This window comes from Mustela nigripes, chromosome 14 (assembly GCF_022355385.1).
Source record: "Mustela nigripes isolate SB6536 chromosome 14, MUSNIG.SB6536, whole genome shotgun sequence".
NCBI classification, from domain to species: Eukaryota; Metazoa; Chordata; class Mammalia; order Carnivora; family Mustelidae; genus Mustela; species Mustela nigripes.
In genome coordinates this window covers 80,779,765-80,798,132 of record NC_081570.1, presented here as the reverse complement: position 1 = coordinate 80,798,132, position 18,368 = coordinate 80,779,765, and the positions used below count along the sequence as shown (strand labels likewise).

The 18,368-nt window shown below is 43.6% G+C and overlaps 2 long non-coding RNA genes across 2 annotated transcripts; one reads left to right on the top strand and one right to left on the bottom strand.

Annotated features, from left to right (window-relative positions):
- Positions 1-340: 340 nt before the first annotated feature.
- On the bottom strand, positions 341-2,515 carry LOC132002190 (uncharacterized). Its single transcript, XR_009399773.1, has 3 exons — positions 2,224-2,515; positions 2,028-2,145; positions 341-625 (listed from the first exon to the last, which is right to left on the bottom strand). It is a non-coding gene; the product is annotated as an uncharacterized LOC132002190 (long non-coding RNA).
- Positions 2,516-7,313: 4,798 nt separating this feature from the next.
- LOC132001163 (uncharacterized) lies at positions 7,314-13,415 on the top strand. The gene is made up of 4 exons (XR_009399547.1): positions 7,314-7,361; positions 9,614-9,764; positions 12,992-13,075; positions 13,237-13,415. It is a non-coding gene; the product is annotated as an uncharacterized LOC132001163 (long non-coding RNA).
- The last annotated feature ends 4,953 nt before the right edge of the window (positions 13,416-18,368 follow it).

Genomic DNA, 18,368 nt, shown 5'->3' with positions numbered 1-18,368 from the left:
CACTAAGTGTTGTCACCGTACAAGGTTATCACAATACTACGGATGGGGTTCCCTGTGCTGTACTTTTCATCCCGGTGACTGATTTCTTTCATAACCGCAAGTCTCTACCCTCCCCATTCCCTTCAGCTGCTTAGCCCATCTACCACCCCCTGCCCTGCCCTGCCCTGCCAGGGGTTTAACTTCTGTCTCTGCCCTTCCCCCTCGCCCTGGGCACGCTACCGAGCTCCTTTGTGCCTCAGTTGTTTCATTGGTAAGGTGGGGATTCTAGTTGTGACTTCTTTATGGGGTTGTTTGGAAGATGAAGCAAGTTAATAGATGTAAAGCACATTGTAAAACCCAGTAAACACTCAATAAAGAACTTTATTAACTTAAATACGTTTCTTCATAGCCCTTGTAAAACCCTTACCATCCTCTCACGGTAAAGCCTTTCCAAAAAGTATTTCGGACCAGGGTTTTGTTTGTGTTCTTTTCCTGGAGTTTCCTGAATGTGTGCTGTGTTGACATCACATTATTAATATCTTCTGCTGCCTGTGCTCAGTCTTCCAGCGCGGCCTCGGATACCCCCGGGGCTCACTGCACTTCAGTGTACCTCCAAGCATGATAACAGGAACTGAAATGGCACAAACTGAAAGCAAAATAGAAAAATTCAGCCAAGAAACGGCGACTTTTCCCTTTGCTGTGTATTTAAAAAAAAAAAAAAAAGGGCGGTGGGGGAGGTGCGGTAAATTGAAAACCTATGAAGGCGGGCATGTCGTACAGGGCTGTTTTGGTCTGATTTTCCAAAGATCAGTACCGAGTTTTCGTTGCTTCATTGAGCAGACAACTACTGAGTGTTTACTGTGGTGTGCCCTGATTCCCTATATACATCTGGTGTCCATCTAGCCTGGATTTTCCAGAACAATCCTCATTTTAAACGTCTTTGGCCTCTTTTCATGGAAATAAATTAACAAGCCAGGGGGAGAAAAGGCTTTGTCTGAACTTCTGGCTGGAGTTTTGCTTCATATTTACATTCAGCTGTGTTTCTGCTTGCCCCAGGCTTAGAAGCCACCGGCTAAAGTCATCTTCACAAGTCCTGGAGGGCTGCCAGAGCCAGGGGAAGGGACTTGCCGCCCCATCTACTCTGTTCCCCCTTTGGAGGGATAGATTTGCATATTAAAATGTTCTTCTCTGATTCTGGTTGTTTCTCTGCGGCTGGCAATCCTGGAAAGTAACTTTTTATATTATATATTCTTAGAATGTTGCTTTTTAAAATGGTTTACGATGAAAGGCATTCCTGTGGTAAGCAGATAAGAAAGTTTCTTAAGCTATTGACTTAGGGGCGTCTAGGTGGTTCAGTCGAGTTGAGCATCCGACCCTTGATTTCCTGGTCTCAGGGGCTGGGGATCAAGCCCCGTGTTGGGTTCCACGTTCAGCGGGGAGTCAGCTTGAGATGCTTTCCCTCTGCCCCTACCCCCAGTTCACTCTCTCTCTTTCAAATAGATAAATAACTCTTAAAAAAAAAAAACAAAACTGTTGACTTATTACCACAAAGCAAGTGGACATTCTGTTTCTAAGCAGCCCACTAGTAAGGAGAAACCAAAACCCATACACTCTGGGAGGACAGGGATCATCTGCATTTCTCGTCTTTCTATTCCCACAGAGGAACGAACAAAGCCCTCTTTATTTTTTTTTTTTTTAAAGATTTTTTATTTATTTATTTGACAGAGAGAGATCACAAGTAGGCAGAGAGGCAGGCAGAGAGAGAGAGGAGGAAACAGGCTCCCTGCTGAGCAGAGAGCCCGATGCGGGACTCGATCTCAGGACCCTGAGATCATGACCTGAGCCGAAGGCAGCGGCTTAACCCACTGAGCCACCCAGGCGCCCCTTTTTTTTTTTTTAAAGATTTTTTTATTTAAAGCCCTCTTTAATATTCTCTAAATATCTCTGCTTGCCCGAATAAGAGGACCAAACACTGTAGGTCCCCTTAAACGTGTCTAAAGTTATAGGAGACGCACACAAAATACATAAATAGAAATCTATCTCCATACCTGTATCCATCTGGATTTATGCACAGACTATTATTTACTTGATGGAAGGATTCACCAGATCCTTATACACAGCAAAGCTCCATAGGTTTGAAGGACAATCTGATTGTCTTCACTTTGCCTGTGAAATAATGGAGTAGATGAAAAACACTTTGGTCAAACAACAGCCCTAGGTTCGAATTCGACTTCTACCTCTGACCTATTGTGTGTCCAGGCTTCCGTTGGTTTGTTTCATCTCTCTGGATCTGTGTCCTCTCCACTGTGAAATGAGAAAAATCCCAGCTGTGAAGGGTTCACCCGGTGTAGCGCCTGGAGCGTGGATATAAATGGTACCTGCTGGCTTTGTTGTTGTTTAGTAAAGCTTTGGGGACCGGCCCGTCCAGGAATCCGAGTATAATCCCAACAATAACCGTGAGTCCCAAAATGCATCAGAGAGGCTCACGATGAATTGGTATGAAAAAAGAACGCATGCCTCGTCCCAGCCAAGTGATATAAATGCTTAGACACGCAGCATTTCATGCTTAGGAGTTCTGAGAGTACAGAGGTCTCCTTCACTTCCTTGTTTATGTGACAAGAGGGGAAATCCCACCCTCTCCAGGCTGCCCTTCTGAGGCTCAGCCAGGGGAAAAATAAAGCCGCAGTTAAATTCAAGAGCAAGAGCTGGAAAACTGGGATGTTGGAATTATAGGCTAGCCAGAGGAATAATTAAAGCTTCAGTTCAACAAAAATACCTAAACTTCAGTGTAAACTTCGCAGTCTGATAAATAAACCAAGAGCCACCCCATACGGTGAGATAGGAAGTCTCCCCCTGACTGCCCCCTTCCTCTCTGAGGCATCGGGCGCCTCAGGATTGACTAGCCTGTGGGCTGAAAGCCTGGATATCTCCCCAACACGGCCAAAAAGGGAGATTTGCTCCAGACTCATGGTTCCAATCCCTGCTGAGCTTCAGGAACCAGGGACGGGGGTGAGGAAGAGGGTGGGAGGCAACTGACAGGTGGGCTTCTTGCTCCAGAATGTGGTCTCCGGCAGATCTAGTTATATGGGAACCAGCCAAGCTATGTCTGTGGGGTGAGCTTCCCCGTGGCCCGGCTGGGTGCAGTGGCTCTGCCCTTTGCTAAGACCTTTTGCGAGTCAACAAGTGAACAGACTTCCTCCTCATACCACCCCTGTCATGAACTTTTTCTAGAATTGGGGTGAGACCTTCGGGAAGTGCATGAGGAGTCACAGGCTTACTGGGCACGCCTACCTCGACCCCCCACATTAGAAGATCTCCGTGTCCCTTTTGTCCTTGGAGTGAGTGTGTAATGCCATTACAGTTAAAAGCCAGAAAGACCGAGTGGCTTTTAAGGGAGGAAACCCAGAAAACTGGCCTCCTTGTCCTGGTCCCAAGCCAACAGGGTGCTCAGATGCTTCAGACAAGGAAAGCACAGAGGGAGCACAGGGCTCAAGTAGGAGAGCATTGTCCTTGGAGTGTGTGGGTCCATGCATGTGTGTGTATGCACGCACACACACAAGTGTACGTATGCACACACACAAGTGTACGTAGAGAGTTTACGGAGATTTTTGAGACTACAACTTGTACTCGTCTGAATTTTTTTACAATTATTCAGTATAGTATTATATCCATAGTAGAGGCTTGACTGATATTTGTTGAATAAATGAATATATACCTGTTGAAATAGAGTCCTGGGTGGTTGAGAATGAACTTCACGGAGGAGGTAGTAAGTGACCTAGATCATTATAGGGCACTGACCAGAATGCGGGTTATAGTAAATTTTTCAGTGTTATCTACTGTACAGCCTGTAGTAGTCAATCGATATTAAAAAACCAATACCAATTCCCTTCTGCTCCCACCTTATTCAAGGTGACAGGAGGGAGGGGAAACCACTTAACTTTTAACGGATCTTTTTGCCGCTGAAGGTAAGGAGGTTGTTTCCTGAGGACCAGAGGCATAACTGTCCTGTTTTCAGTTCTGTTTTTCTGCTCTGCTTACAAACGTCTTAATAGGAACCAAGACACAAAAGCCCTACTGGTGAATAGCAGGGGTCAGGGGATCTTACCCTCAGAGCCTCTCACGGCCAGAAACACCCATCACCTGGTTCTGTCGAAAATGGATACACAGGACAGGCTCCTTGGTGATGACCTTCCCTGTGCCCGATTCTGGGCAGAGAGATCAATTGTTTATCAAAGCTCAGGTGACTAGATCTTTCCTCGTGCACACAGGATGAATCATGGTGTAATGATCATAGTGTATCCTCCAGTGCTTTTTCAAATATGGTGTCTTTGTAGAACATTTCATGTGTTTGGCTTATTTTGAAAATAACATATCTTCCTTTACCAGAGCAGGGACAGCTGCTGAGTGAAGACAAGGGGAAGAGAAATATGCCATTTCTACAAGCGTTAGTGGCTATTCTCAACATACATTGGTGTAATTTAAGATTAGCTGCTTGTAATGGTTCATTTTATGTGCCAACCTGGCTGGGCCATGGTACCCAGATGTTTGGTCAAACATTATTTTGGATGTTTCTGTAAGGGTGTTTTGGATGAGATAAGGGTTAAATTGGTTGATTTGATATAAACCACATTGTTGTCCATGATGCAAACAGGTCTCATCCAATCAGCTGAAGACCTGAATAGAGTAAAAATATGATCTTCTCTGAGCAAGAGGGAATCCTGCCAGCTGATGGCTTTTGAACTTGAACTGCAACATTGGCTCTTCCTAGGTCTCTAGCCTGCTGGCCCACCCTACAGATTTTGGACTTGCCATCTACCAAATTCATGTGAGTCAATTTCTTGAAACAAATCTCTCAATAGATTAGACAGATAGATAGGCAGGCATATCCTACTGAATCTCTTTTTTTCTGGAGAACCCTCATTAATACACTGCTCTAATAAATAATCTTGCACATTTCAGTAGCTGCATACAAACTTAAAGTCTTGCTCAAGGAGAAGCCCAATGCCAGGGTCCCATGTCAGGGGCTGGTTTTGCAGCATGAGGTGATTCAGGGACCCAGGCTTCTTCCATCCTATTGGCCATTTTCTTCTAGACCCTCCAAGTCCTGTCTGTCTAGCCAGTAGAAAGTAAAGGCACTCTGCTTCTCATCCCTTTTGGCCAGATGGAACACACATCCTTTCCAATCACTCTGCATTGCTGGGAACTAGTCACATAACTCCATTGAGACCGCTGGTGGAACTGGGAAGTGTGGTCCTTGACTGGGAAGCTACTTACCAACAATTGTCCACTGTAGAAAAAGGAAACAGGACTTTGGTAAGTACTGCAAACTTCATGAATACTCACTCTCTTAACTCTGTATTTAGGCCTTAATCCACTTCAACTGTCATTCCTTTTGTGTTTTCTTTGGTGGATTTGTTTCTTTCTGACATGACACAGAGCCTCTCCTGTCATTTTTTGAGTAATTAACCTCATATCATTAGACCTTCATAGATTTTAAATCTAATAAGGAAAGCAAGGTTAACACAAATTTAAAAGATTAAATAATAGAAAGCAGTGTGTATTATTATATGTGTCAGGAGCAGGACAGATGGCAAGTACAACGGGTGTTCAGAAAAGGGGAAAAATTCTTGAGTTGTTATGTCCAGAGAAAGCATTTAGGGAAGAAGTGAACTTGAATTGAGACATTACACATGAGTGGGATCTCAATAAGCAGAAGGGAATGGGGTGAACATTCCAAAGAGGGTGAATAGGAGGCATGAGCTAGAAAACAGAGGCAGGAATGAGAAAGTCATTTTTGAGGAATAGTCAATAAATCAGGCCAACTGGAGAGAATACTGGGGAGAACATTGGTTTTTTAAAAGGGGAGACAAATTAAACATAGGTTCTATTTGAAGTGGATTACAGTAATATACAAATACTGGGGATCCTAAGGCACTTGGGTGGCTCCATCGGTAACTGTCTGCCGTGGGGTCAGGTCAGGATCCCAGGGTCCTGGGATGGAGTCCCACATGATAAATAATAAATCATTGTTGTTTTAAATCACTAAGTTTGGGGGCTGTTTGTTTTGCCGCAATTGGATACCTGAAACAGGTGAAAGTGAGGGGGAGGAAGACTAGAAAGACTCCCATTCTTTGAGGTTTTAGGAAATAATGAATTCCTATGAGGGAGTCATGAGCACTGGGAGCCTTTGGGATATTCCAGTAGGGATGTCCGGTTGGTAGTGGGTACGGGGATCTGGGGCGGTCTGGATTGGGTCATCGGCGTCAGTAGTTGGGAGTGGATCAAATCACCCAGGGCAGCCTCGTTAGTAAGAAGAGGCAGAAGCCAAAGGTCAGAAGAAAGAGCTTGGGGAACACTAACATTTAAAGATAGGCAGAGGAAACAAAGCCAGAAGAGGAGATAGATTTGCAACACAGTTAAAAAGGGATAGAGTATTTTGTACTCTGCTTTTATTCTTTACTTCTTTCAGGTTGGTCAAAAAAGGAAAAAAAGAGAAGTAGAGGAAGCCAAGAAGCTACCTGGGATGATAGTGTAAGGATGGCCCAAGGACCTAATCAGTCATTCCCCAGATGCAAACCACCCTCGCAAAGGCAGCACGTCGGTGGGGAGATGGTGCGCCATTACATGCTGGGGCACGGGTGAGATGCTTAGCTCGGTGGCATGGCAAACTGGGGGGGCGGGGAGGGGGAGAAATCAGTTTCTTTAACCAACTTTGCCCCCCATACCCTTCTTTTACCCAGACAGAGATGTAAGGAAAACCCAAACAAATTCAGAGAAATATAGCCAAACTAGCCAGTCTAGTCAATGCCAGAAGAGGCAGAGATGGGCAGTCACAGAGGGACAAATATTTTTTACAAAAATCCTGAATACTTAGCTTCTCTGGGACAAACGCTTAAGAATAAGTTGCCACATGGAGAAAGTGTGAGGTACCTCAGACAACAGTCAGTGTCAACTGTCAGCTGTGTGTGGAAAACTATGCTGGTCCAGACAGCCCAGACCACCTTGGCTGTCCAGACAAAGCGTGCCCAGGCAAGACCAGCACAAGAACCTCCCAGACAAGCCAAAGGATCATGAGAAATTTGAGGCTCTTTATTAAGCTACTAAGTTTGTGGATGGTTTGTTACATAGCAATAACTGACTAATACAGGTGAAGTCCAGACTGTGCGGGGAAGGACTGTTCAGTAGAGAAGCAGGATTCGTTTTCAGTCTGCCTTCTTTTGGCACCGCAGTCCTATTTGCTGGGTAATTTTGATCTTTCTTTTTGCAGGAAGCTAGACTTCCAGGCCACCTGGTGCTGAACATGAACACTGGTACTTCTGATATTCTTGGCCCTTTGAATATGCTGCCCAGTCGAATTTTTAATCGGACTGAACAAAGCAAAGGTCCATATTTGTAAGCAGTAGTTTTAGGAAAAAACGTTTCATTGACAATCAGGACTGACGATTTCCTGAAGTAAGGGGAGTTGGGAGCAAGACCACCCAAAGGCAGACAGAACATTTAATAACACTTTTCTTGTTTCATTGTCTCCTCTGGGTACCGACCTTTCTTATCTGTCCCATCAACTGTAACAGACTTTGCCCAACTATAATGGATTTGTTAAATATTGACTTGATAGAGTAGCAAAGATCCAGGACTCATTTATTCCAGTACATTCCATTCCTAAAGTTAGGATTCGGTGTGGGGGTTACCCTCTGTTCCTGCACAATTTGCACAGAGGGCTTCAGCCCCTCTAAGGGACTTTTTCCTACTAATGACTTCCAAAGACAAGATCTGTCCGCTTGGCCTGTGTATCATTATCACCTGTGAAACAGTGGTGAGTCCAAAGTATCAGGAACTGCTGAACCAACAGAAAAACACTACCTCAAATATTCAATTTCCTAAAGAAAAGAACTAAAATGATGATCACAAAAGTCAAGATAGTGTTTCCTCCCAGGAGGAGGGAGAGGCTTGGTTAGGGAGAGACAGAGAGAAGTCAATGTTCTGTGTCCTACCTGGGTAGTGGGGTTATGTGGCATTTGCTTCATGATAAATTTATTTTAAGTATCCATGTAATGATTCCACTCTTTTGTGGATGAAGGCTTTATTTCACAATAAGAAAAATAATTAAGGGTGCATGGCTGGTTCAGTCAGTAGAGCACATGACTCTTTGTCTTGGGGTCATGAGTTCAAGCCCCATGTCTGGTGTAGAGATTATTAAAAATAAGATAAATCTTTTTGAAAATTAATTCAAAAATAATGTATTTTATATTCTTATTTCTTATTGTATCACCTGAGGACTTGTGAGAAATGAAGAATCTGAACTCCCCCTCAGACTTACTAAGCCTGTGGATGTCATTTGCACATTAATGATTAAGAAGCAACATCCAAGATTAAAAGACCACAAGTCACTAGTCCTGAGGTATTGGGAAAGTGACCTTATCCTTGCCTTAGTGTCTCGTCTGTGAAATGGGCATACTACAGATCTGGCCTCCCTTCCAGGCTGCTGGTAGGAGAGTGTGAGAAGGTACACCAGAAAGCACTTTGCGAAGATAGTAAAGCAGCCTTTAGATGTTAGGGACTGCTATCATCTTGGGATAGAGCTCCAAATACAAAGATGCAAACAATTTTTGTTCCCTAAAATTCATATTTTTTTGGACTCTTCTTCAGCTCTAATTCTGCTTTGTTGCAGCTTGCTTTCCTCCCTACCCTGAGGCTATCACCAGTTTCATGACCAGACTAGGGTGTCCCCATGCCCTTTGTAGCACCTCTAAGGCAGAGAGCCTTCTTTCCAAAGGCACCGGGTCACCATGGAGACTCTCTGACCAGTCAAACCCTGTCACATGACGGCAGTGTTCTGGCCTTACCTGGGTAGAAGCCGAGGTGCAGAGGGATCTGTGTACACGAGGTAGGCAGGCCTCAGACCTACTTCTGATCACTCAGGACTCTCCCTTTAAAAAAAGAAAAAAAAAGCAATACTTCTGTGCGCTGCACATTGGTAAGACTCAAAAAGTAATGATAACTATGTGCATGATTTCATTAGTTATTAAGCCTTCCAAGCTTCGAAAAACACTGAACCAGTTCACAGAAGCCAAATGGACAGATGACTTTACTGGTGTGACTGGCCCAGGTTTTTCTCTCTTTTTTTTTTAAGATTATATTTATTTGACAGAGAGAGAAACAGCAAGAGAGGGAACACAAGCAGGGGGAGGGGGAGAGGGAGAAGCAGGCTCTCCGCTAAGCAGGGAGCCTGATGGAGGGCTGGATCCCAGGACTCTGGGATCATGATCTGAGCCAAAGGCAGACGCTTAACTGACTGAGCCACCCAGGTGCCCAGGTTTCTTGCATCAGCTTCCTTTTACTGAGTTTCAAGAGGTAACGTGTTGCTATTTAAAGATGCGGTATGTAACTGCTGGATATTCACTTGTTATGCTTAAGTATTCATTCGTTTCCACACATCTTTGAAAGGCAGCCTGCACCAGATCTGTACTGGGTTATGTTCGTGTTCTACCGACACAACACAGAGAGAGATGCGTATGCGTACATATGTGGAAGGTTTTTGATAACCACGTTAGAAGAAAGGAAAAGAAGAAAGCACAAGAAAGTATGTGGTGAAATTTTTATTTTTTTAAAAAGATTTTATTTATTTATTCGACAGAGAGGAAGAGAGAGCACAAACAGGGGGAGCAGCAGGCAGAGGAAGAAGCAGGCTCTACACTGAGTAGGGAGCCCGACGTGGGGCTCGATCCCAGGACCCCAAGATCACCACCTGAGCCGAAGGTGGACGTTTAACCAACTGAGCCACCCAGGTACCCGGTGTGGTAAATTTTTAAGAACTCCCAACTAAGTCCACGTTTTAGAGTCAGACCTGCTGTTCCAATGCTAACACTACCAATTATTAGTTGTAAGGCTGGGCAAGTAACTTAACTCCACTGGATCTGATGTTTGTAAAACACATTTTGTAAAACATGTTTGTAAAACATCTCTCTGTCTGTAAAATGGGGACAAAAGATGACTTGTTTTTTATGTTTACTATAAAAATTAAATAACTAACCATGGGTCTGGCATGTGATAAGGGTTCTATAATGTTAATTACATAATGATTTTTTCAAGTTTTTTTTTAGATTTTATTTATTTATTTATTTATTTGAGAGTGAGAGAGCATAAGCCAGGGAGAGGAACAGACCCCCCACTGAGCAGAGAGCCCAAGGCGGGGCTCGATCCCAAGACCCTGAGATCAAGACCTGAGCCGAAGGCAAACATTAGCTGACTGAGCCACCCAGATGCTCCAAGATATATGTGTGTGTGTGTGTGTGTGTGTGTGTGTGTATACTTTTTTTTTAACGTAACCTCTGCATCCAATGTGGTGCTCCAACTCATAACCCTGAGATTAATAGTCACCCAGTCTTCCAATGGAGCCAACTAGGCGTCCCTAATTACATAATGATTAAAAAGAGAATCTGGGGGCACCTGGCTGACTCAGTCAGTGGACCATGTGACTCTTGATCTCAGTGTTCAAGCCCCACATTGAGTGTAGAGATTACTTAAAAATAAAATCTTTAAGGAAAATTAGTAAAATAAAGGGACTAGACATCGACTTGGAAAGAATCCATCAAACTTATTATCATTACCAGGACTATTGGTAATCTACGGATGGTGTTCGTGCAGAGCAGAATTAGCATGGGAAGCCTGGACGGCAAGCCGTGAAGAGGCCTGCTTGCAAGGTTGCCTCTTGGCAGGTGTCCAAACTTAGGTTTTGAGAATGTTCCCACCTGTAACTGATAAGGGTGGCTCACTGTGCCTAAACTGTTTATTCAAACAACCTGATTTATGCTGAGTACCTGCTTTCCTTCTGAGAGCCCAGCATCTGTGTGTCAGCCAGGCAGAGGCTGCCTGCATGACCGGCCTCCACACAAGACCCCAGCCACTGAGTCTCTACCCAGTTTGCCTGATTGGCGACATTTACGGATGCTCTCACGAGGAGAACTCACTGCCAGGAGGATTAGCATGTCCTGTGCAGCTCCAGGGGGAGAGGACCCTTGGAAGCTGACACCTGGTTTTCCCCAGACTTCCCCTATAGGCTCCTTCCCTTTGCCGACGGCTTGGTATCCTGTGGCTTTAATAAAGCAGAGCCTTGAATACGACAGGAATAGGATGTCGAATCCTGTGAGGTATCCTTGGGGTCACTGAACCTGGGGATGGTCTTGGGGACCTCACAACAGAGCACTAAGCTAGTTGCCTCTGAGCAAAAAACTGCTTTTGGGGAAATTCTACAGCATTATCTAATGTAATGTCGATTAATGAGCGCACTAGTTCATAAAAAGACTCAGAAACATAGGACCTGGGGAAAAAAAAGGTTCCTGAAGAAGTAAAGGATAAGAATGCTGTGTCCTCAATGACCGTTCTCTGAAATTAAGAGCTATTGAGTATCTCTCAGCACTGTAAAAGTTTACTCTAATGTTTAGAGTAAAGCAGAAAATGGCAGTGCTCTTGTTTACAATTTTTAGATAACTGAGCTTTAAAAGTTCTCATGCTCCTTTCATAACCATTCCTTCCCAGTGGACTTGATTTCATTCCCACTATTAATGAAGCTAATTCTGATATTCATTTGCAAATCTTGTGTGCTTTCAGAGTAAAGTGAATGTATCACGTTATAGAGATTTCTAGACAAATTGCTTCAGCAGTTCAAAACCTACTTATCCAATAACAATTAATTGAATACTTTCTCCATGCCAGGCAGACTTGTAAAATTCTCGGGTATAACTTGAATCCTGCCATTTTCATTATGATACCGCAGAACGCAGCTTACAGGCCCTTTTTAGGCAAGCCTCTCAAAATTCCTTGCTTTATTTTCTCTTAAAGACAAAAGACAAAAGTGTGGATTTGGGGTATGTTGTTATGCTAGGCTTTGTATCAAATAAACTAGTCAAGCGCGCATTGTTTTCCATTCCTTTGATGAAATGCAGATTTTCCATTAAAGAAGCAGATCCTCCATTTAAAAAGCATTTGATAGAATGGTACTTCTTTGCAGCTGGTTAAATTTAGAACACCGAGCACAGTTCCATGTTAGACTCTTCTCCAAGTCTGGGGTAGAGCGTCCTCGGTTGAGAGTGAGCGAGGCACTGGTGTTTAATGCTGTCCAAGCTCAGGAGGGAGGGGCACCCTGCAGTCCTGGTTCACATAACAGTGCGGGAAGGGAAGATCGCTGTGACACTATTGCCCTGGAGCACAGCCCCTCCTCCAGCAGGCCGACAGATTTCAGGGAAGTGCCGGGGCCAAAACTCTAAGTATTTTCCTATTAGTCTCAAATCAAGACACTCTCTGATCCTCCTACAGGCCGAACCCTTCTGTTCTTTGAGGTAGTCTGAAAGTTTACAGACTATAACTGGTAAAAATAAAAAAATAAAAATAAAACAAAATAAAAAATAAAAGAAACGGAGAGTAAATGCACCCAGCTGCAAAAGGGCACGTTAAGTTCTATCGGTATCTATCCACAGAGCACTGGCACCTGCAAACACTGAGCTGGGAACAAAAACCTTGTTTTGTTCCCTTGCCTTCAAGGATCACAGCATCAGGTTGATGGTCGCCCAACAAGGCTCTTTGGTGTCAAGGAACAGAGGACCCCTGGGGCTGAGCTTATGCAAAGCCAAGGATTTATGATAAGCAAGGGCAAGCAAGCTGCTCGGAGTCAGTAAGACACTGAGACGTAGGTGCCAACTGAAAGCAGTGTGGTTCTCCTCCGCTCCTCTCTCCTCTCCTCTGCTTTTTCTCGTGGTCTCTATTTCCCGTTGACTCTCTAGTGACCACCTCGCTGTGGGAGCCTGAAACCAGCTAAGGCTGCGTGTTGTGTCTCCCCCTCTATGAGATAGAGTTGTAGCTGGACACAAGGCCACTTAGCCAAAGGCCACCCTTCCAGGCCTTGCCATTGGCTCCTGCCAGTGCAGTACAGACAGAAGTGATATGTACAACTTCTAGATTAGGCTTGTAAATGGAAAGGAGTGATCTCCTCTCTTCTTTTTCCCTCCTTCCTGCGTAGGCGTGGGTAAAGATGGCAGGAGAGAAAGACTTTGCCTTTGACCTGGAGATGAAAGCTGCCAGTAGAGGATGTTGGAGCCATGAGGTAGGAGCTTGGGTCTATGGAACTCCATGGAACCATCGTATTAGTGCTGGACTCATACATGAAAGGAAAACGTGTTTCTATCTCTTTTAAGCTAGGGTTATATTGGGTCTTAATGTTTTGTTTTAAAGATTTATTTATTTGTTTGTTTGTTTGTTTATTAGAGAAAGAGCACAAGCACAAAGGAAGAGGGAAAGAATCTCAAGCAGACTCCCCACAGAGCACAGAGCCCAATGCGGGGCTCAGTCTCAGGACCCTGACACCATGACCTAAGCCGACATCAAGAGTCAGAACGCTGACCCGACTGAGCCATGCAGGTGCCCCTATATTGGTTCTTTATTAAAGAAACTGGAAACTGTAACCTAACTACTAAGCCTGCTGTGTCTGCTTTTCTACATATAAAATGGGACATGCTTACCTCACAGCTTCTACATTTATAAGACTTACGTTGAAGTGACCGACCAAGAATCAAAACCCAGGGAAGAGAATTGATTGCCCCATCTGGGTCTTCTAGTCAGCTAAGCTGTCAGGGGAGAGTCAAGGACTCCACGGCTTGCTGTGGGGCTCAGACTGTGGGCGGGGTGAAGTGAGAGGGGTCTTGGCAGGGGTGGGGGCGATTACTTCATTGACCCCGGCTTCTGTCCTGAAGCTAACCATTCCTAGAGACACGTATGTGTTCTTTCAGAAATAAATAATTCATAACAGGTCAAAGTAAAGTATATGCATTAAGTGGACTAGTGAGAAGGAAATCTCCGAAATTAGAAGGGAAACATGACTCTTCCAATTAATAAGGTCTCCTGTGGATGTGAGGTGGACTGGCCAGCTCCGGGGTGACCGAGTTCTCCCACATACATCATCCACGGCTGCTCATTCTGCCAAAGAGGATGACAGTTCCAAATAAGAAGACTCTCGGGTCACGCAGAGTCAAGGAGCTGTGTTCTCCTGCTGGACCCCAAACCACACATAATTCACACGGGATAATTTGGGTAGGTAGGGGGGTGTTTTAGCTGGAAGCAAGGAATGTCAGACTAAAGAGCAGCACTTTTAGGATATTGGTGAGTCCTCCCCAGGAAACGACATGATAGTAATAAAGATGCTTTTCTTGACGAGGGCAGGGGATTCTGTGTTCATCATCTTGTCTCTTCCCCCATGCTCTCTGCCCTTGCAGCCGGCAACCAGAAGGAGGGCGCAGTAGTTCAGAGAGTGGGCTCTGGAGCCCAGATAAGTCACCTGACATGTCACCCCCTTCCAGGCCGGTTTCTTCAGTTCCTTCCATAGAAGGAATATGAGTACCATGTCACAGGGTTATGTGAGGACTGACAGAGGTAATATGAGGAAAATGCTCAAAACAGTGCCTGACACAGACTAAATGCTGTGCTTGTTAACTATCACTATTAATTCAGCCTCTAATAATCATTACTCTTTCATTAAGCAAATGCTTATTAAGCCCCCGCTTGGCTCCAAGAGGAATAGACCCAGCTGAGTTAAGTAACTTGCCCAAAGTGTCACAACTGAGAAGCACTGGTGCTGGTTTCAACAAGGTGGGTCTGCTTCCTAAAAAGGGGATGTAGGAGGAGGGGGAGATTCTGAGGGGAATTCTTTTCAATTTCAACACATACCCGCCCTTCTTTTTTTTTTTTTTCTTTCCTTTAATATGGACATCATAGATGTAAAAGAATTAGTCTCTAAATTTAAGGAGTACACAGTCTAGTGAAAAGAGAGGCTAGACCATTATAATACAGTGCAATCATGTCTATGACAGAGGTCAAAAATGAAAAGTCATAGGAACCCAGGGTGGGTGTTTGACCAAAATCAGAGGAGCAGGAAAGGTTTCCTGGAGGAGGTGATTAATGAGCCTAGTAGGCTAAAGCCAGGTAAAGCAGAAGACAACATATGGAAAAGGCTTTATCTGGACACAGCTATTTTCCTAAAATTACCAAAGCAGGTCATTGCCTAGAATACAGAATGTGAGGGTGAAACCCACAAGGCTTGGAGAGCATTTTTTGGTTGGTTGTTGTGTGCGTGTGTGTGCTTCCAGGCTGGTTATTAGTGAGACATGCCATGTGAAAAGGGCTGTATAAACTCCAAGGTGTTTGGAGTAGATCCTGGAAGCACAGGTGAATCCTACAGTGGGCTGGGAAAAGTAACTAGATAGCTCCTGTCCTTGAGCACCTGGGTTTTGGTTAAATCAAAGATAAAAAGACAAATGTCTTGACTTTTCCTGAGTCAGTTCAGAGAGTAAAAGGCAAGCAGGAGAAGCCATGACTTTGAAGTCGGGGACTTTGTCTTGCTGACGGCTCCCTCTCCAAAGTCTAGGACAGAACTTGGCACACGGCGAACACCCAACAGACATTGGTTGAGTAAATGAATGAGTTGGATCAAAAGATGTGTATATCTTAAGAGCACCATTTGCCAACCTTCGTTTATGTTTTGTGGGTTGATGCTGACTAGAACGGCATTTTTGGCTTGCATCTGAAGGAGCTGACAAATTATTAAGATATATTAACTAGTCTTTTGGATGGTTATATCTATATAACTAAGCAGTTCTGAGAAGATAACACTGCATTTTTTTTTGAATTGAGGTATAATTTACAACACTGCAATTTTAGTTCATAAATAGTAAATGTGGTCACCTGCTTTACACTCAGAACTCAACTAGGAACCAGTAAGGAATAGATCCATAACATGACCCCTGTCCCGTGGAGGTAAGATGTCATAGGAAGATGGGGATAACATATGAAGAGGATCAGAATATGCCATCCCAAAATATGTAGCTTTGGCATAAAGATTATTTTGAGGGGAAGGCAAATAAGAAACAGCAGACACGGGAGGAACCCTCTGCCCTTATCTCTTCTGCATAAAACTGGGGCACAGATTTCCCTTTGTGAAGGTCTCCCGTCTCTTCTCTTCCGTACCAGGAAGAGAAGAGTGATTCTTAATCCCTGGAGAATCTTATCACTGGAGTTTGTATAATAAACCTTACTAAAATAACCCTTATCTCCATTGGTTTCCCCTGTATGTTTACCTTCCAATGCATGATATAACACCCCTAGGAGCCAAAATCTTTTAACTTCCCGCCTTGTCCCTTCTCCACAATTTATTGCCCCATATTAAAGTGGTATAGAAGTCCTCAAGCTGAACCCTTTTCTTTGGGTTTTCACTTCTCCTCTGAGAAGCTCCCATGCGCACGCAGATAAATCTGTGCTGTTAATCTCTCTTTTGTCAGTTTAATTTACAGTCCTCATCTATGAAACCCAAGAGGTTGAGGAAAAGTGTTTTTTTCTCCCCTGCATGTGTGTGATAAGAGGTTGATCACTACCAAGACTAATTGTGTAATAATGGTGAATGGTGCTTCAACTCACAGGTACCGAGATAAGAATATGTGAATAAATGGAGTGTAAGATACATAATTGAGGGTTAGGGTTTAATAAAGTAAGTGCAATTTCCCCTTGGGAACATATGTTTAAAAAGTAATAATATAGGGGCACATGGGTGCCTCAGTCAGTTAAGCCTCTGTCTTTGGCTCAGGTCATGATCCCAGGGTCCTGGGACTGAGCCCCGCAACAGGCTCCCTGCTTAGCAGGGAACCTCCTTCTCCCTCTCCTTCTGCCCCTCCCCACTGCTTGTGGTTGCTCTCTCTGTGTCAAATAAATAAATAAAATCTTTTTTTTATAAGTAATAATATACAGTTGACCCTTGAACAACATGGGTTTAAACTCTGAGTCCCTTATATGCAGATTTTTTACAGTGCAGGTCTGTAAGAGAAAATATGTTTTCTCTTCCTTATGATTTTCTTAATAACATTTTCTTTTCTCTTATTTATTTTACTGTAAGAATACAGTATATAAAGACATATAAACATGTGTTAATCAACTGTTTATGTCAACAGTAGGCTAATTATTAGTTAAGGTTCTGGGGAATCAAAAGTTAGACGTGGGTTTTTGAGCATGGTGGGGAGGTAGCGTGTCAGAATTCCTAACCCCTGTATTATTCAGGGGTCAACTGTCAACGAAGTTTCAAGTCACCATATGGGGAAAATATTTTTGTTTTCTTTCTCCTATATGATTTATGGCAGGCCAGGAGTAAAATCAAGAAACTCAAAGGCAAATTTTAAGAGCTGAAATGGATTTTTTAAAAATTGGGAATAATGCCTATAAATCCTACCCATACCCTCTTCATGCTGAAAGTAAAGTGTACTTGCATCACTTTATAAAGCTGTTTCCTTGAAAACTTTTTGCAAAAAGACTAGGTGAGGCCAAATGTTTTTTAAATCTGTGATCATGACCCAAGCATTTTAAAATGCAAAATTGGAGAAAGAAATGGAAACTAATAGAGTAGCCAATTCAAAACACACAAAAAAGAGTGGAAAAATTTTTTCCTACTGTGTTGACCACATTCCTCCGCGAAGTAACAAGGCTTTTACTTGAACAAGCATAATACCATAATAGGTGCTTATTTATTTAGAATGGCTGGACAATGAGCCCACCTACTTAATTTCTTTTTTTTTTTTGGATGAGATATCAGATACACCACTCAAGAATTTTTTATTTTAAGTCACTTCAATACTTAACTTATCTGGGCTTATTTTAATTGTTCTTTAATTCAGAACACAAGCACAGAAGGGTTTTTCAGGACTTTTACTCTACAGCAAAGGACCTTACTCCTTCAAGGCTGAACTCTGTAGCCTTCAATACCTTGCTTGATCTGGCCTCTGGGGGTGGGGGGGGGGGCAGGCAAAATCGGTAAAGGGGATTAAGAGGTTCAAGTTTGGAGTTATAAAATAAATAAGTCATGGGGATGCACTGTACAGCATAGGGAATATAACTGTATTGTAAGAGCCTTGTGTGGGGACAGATGGTAACTAGACTTAGTGTGGGCATCATTTCAAAATGTATAAAAACATCATATCACCATGATGTGCACCTGAAATTAATAAAATATTGTAAGTCAATTAGACTTGAATTTTTAAAAATTTAACTTATGGAAACAGAAAGTAGATTGGTGGTTACCAGAGGTAAGGGAGATGGAGGAAATGGGAAGATGTTGGTCAAAGAGTATAAACTTTCACTTATAAGATGAGTAAATTTCAGGGATCTAATGCACAGCATGGTGACTTCAGTTAACAATACTGTATTGTAGGGGCGCCTGGGTGGCTCAGTGGGTTAAAGCCCCTGCCTTCGGCTCAGGTCATGGTCCCAGGGTCCTGGGATCGAGCCCCACATGGGGCTCTCTGCTCGGCAGGGAGCCTGCTTCCTCCTCTCTCTCTGCCTGCCTCTCTGCCTACTTGTGATGTGTG